The sequence below is a fragment of the Myotis davidii genome, unplaced genomic scaffold, assembly GCF_000327345.1.
Source record: "Myotis davidii unplaced genomic scaffold, ASM32734v1 scaffold168, whole genome shotgun sequence".
Classification (NCBI taxonomy): domain Eukaryota; kingdom Metazoa; phylum Chordata; class Mammalia; order Chiroptera; family Vespertilionidae; genus Myotis; species Myotis davidii.
The window spans coordinates 9,644,754-9,647,325 of record NW_006383016.1 but is presented as its reverse complement, the minus strand read 5'-3'; the positions used below and the strand labels follow the sequence as shown (position 1 = coordinate 9,647,325).

At 40.7% G+C, this 2,572-nt stretch overlaps 1 protein-coding gene across 1 annotated transcript in view; it reads left to right on the top strand.

Annotated features, from left to right (window-relative positions):
• The first annotated feature begins 2,284 nt into the window (after positions 1 to 2,284).
• LRRC72 (leucine rich repeat containing 72) overlaps positions 2,285 to 2,572 on the top strand; it is a 110,169-nt gene continuing 109,881 nt past the window's right edge. The window contains exon 1 of the mRNA XM_015558207.1: positions 2,285 to 2,556. The gene's annotated coding sequence lies outside the window, so the exon portion shown is untranslated. The remainder of the gene's footprint in view (positions 2,557 to 2,572) is intronic.

The following is a 2,572-nucleotide window of genomic DNA, read 5'->3' as shown; positions in this document are numbered from 1 at the left end:
TAGGGGATACTTTGCATATTAGCCTTTTATATATATAGAAGGTATTGTTATGTATACCTCTAATATATGTACCTTTAATTCCTGAACCATTTAAAGGTTCTATGACCAATCAACTTGCTTCTTCATGGATGTTCTAGCTGAGGGATTCAATTTCCACTTTCTTGGGTCTGTTAAATCTGATTGGTTAACATTCCTTTATCACCTTTCTTTATTCTAGAGTTTTATCTTTTATCTTCTCTACTTCCTCTTGCATTCACTAAAAATGGCTTTATATTTTTAGTCCCTTTGAGTGAGTAAATGAAGGAATGGAAATTAACAGGTGTAAATGGCATTGTTAAAAAGCAATACTGTTCATGTTTCTTCACATTTTCCTACCCCAATTCAGAAATTTGGGGTCAAACTTTGAGGGTGCCCTCCTTCTCAATCCTAAACCCTAAAGAATTTGTTGGTTCAAAATTCCAAAAAAAAAGAAATAAACTCATAAGGGTTCTTTTTCAAAAAGTATTCCTTAATTTCTTAGTCAAGAAAGAACTAAGTAATAAAGATTACTCACAAAAACACCTCAACCTTCTATAGAGAGATGGCAAAGCTTGAGCAAGGAAAATCCTAACTATGAAAGGCAAACTCTGGACATCACATACTCACAACTCTTAAAGAGCAAGGAGAGCTGAAACCTTCTTAATAGCACCTGGATGACTGACAATGATGACACCCAATTACATCTCCTTTAATATAGAACATTGAGAGCTGTGCTACACTTTAAACAAGTAGTAAGCATGCATAATTTCTCCAAAGAGGAAAAACTAAGAGACATTCTACGCTTCCATTTCCTTTCCTTATTTGAACTTGCATAATTTATCTCAGGGGATGAAATAGCCTAGGCCTTTTAGCACCAGGCTGTAGGGAAAACTATCAGCCATGTATGGATCCCAACTCTTACCAAGAGAATGGCTTCCATTTGGCAAGTAGCTTAGAAGCACCAATACATACACTCCTGTAATGCAAGGTTTGCAAGGATTTCCTGAAGCATACCCCAAATATAATATTCCATAGTTCTTCATGCATTGTAATAGTGAGAAAAATGAGCCCTGATATATTTCAAAAGGGAGGTTTTGATTCGTTACCATTAGGATTTATGACTGCTGTTATCAATTAAATAAAAATGGAAAACAAATATTGCCTTCTTTTCCATAAACAAGGCCTTCCAAGAACATTATTTTACTTTAAAAGTTGGCTTTATTTTATTTGTATTTTTTTAGTACCTATCTCAGGCTGCCTCCAAGTTAAGATGCAAACCTGCAAACCAATACATAAGTTTTCCTAGAAAAAAAGTTAAATGTCAAAATACACTCCCTTACATCTAATTACTAAATAGACAAAACTCCTGCTGGCCAAGATCCATTCTGTTCCGTAAGATTACCTGTATAAACGAGCTACTGTCACAATGTCTGTCACACCAGAATATTGTAGGTGCCTGGCCCATACAATGGTTTCAAAGAACCCACCCTCCAGTACCAAGAGAAATGGAACACTACAGACGGAAGCGCGGAAGCACTTGGAACTGTTTCAATGTTTTTATGAGTTTCAGATATAACCACAGGGCAGATTACATGAATCAAGGGTGATTAGGGCTCTTTACAGTTCCATTTTCCAAATGACAATATTAAAAAAGTAAAATAACAATATGCAAAGCAACTTGGGCCCCCTGGCTTCTTCCCTGTGTGAGAGCATTTGACTAGAATCTCACTAACTTCCTTTTCCTTAAAGCTGCCAGCAGAGGCCATGCTAAAAGATGCCATCTATCTTTAATTCAAACATCTCACGTCAATCCAAGCTTTAAAATGCTATCATAGCGTGGACCCTTGCAATCCCCGTGTTCCCCCCTCCAGCCTCACCCCACGCTCCCGCACATTCATTACTCGATGCTAAAAACAAGGCTAATAAAATAGCATACCCCTCTTTTCATCTCCTTAGCTCCACACTACAGCTCCTCTAATCCTCTTCATCCCATCCCTCTCTCCTTCATTTCCCCACCTAGCTAATCAGCCCATCTTCCTAATAAAATAAGGCATGTGCTGGCCTCAAAGTAGAAGCCTTAAATCTGTTTCATCCATTAAAATACTTAAAAATCAGCCCAGTGTGGCTCAGCGTGGATCTATGAACCGGACGGTCACGGTTCCATTCCCGGCAGGGCACATGCCCAGGTTGCAGGCTGATCCCCAGTGTGCGGGGGCCTGCAAGAGGCAGCCCATTGTTGATTCTCTCTCATCACTGATGTTTTTGTCTCCCTCTCCCTCTCTCTTAAAAAAAGCCTTGGATTAAATTCTCCGCAGTCCACCTCCAACACCTAGTAATCAGCAGTGTATCTTCTATGGATCGCTCAGTTGGCCTTGGTGAACGCATGGGTAGAACGAATGCGCACAGGCCGGCGCGCATGCGCCACAGGGAGAAAGCCTAGGCATGGGAAGGCGAGAACGTGCGAGGCTGTAGGAGGGACAGGCAGGGATAAGGGGACTCCTGGCCCAGCTTCTCCTCCTTGGGCCACAGGGGCCACAGGTACAACTAACGTCCG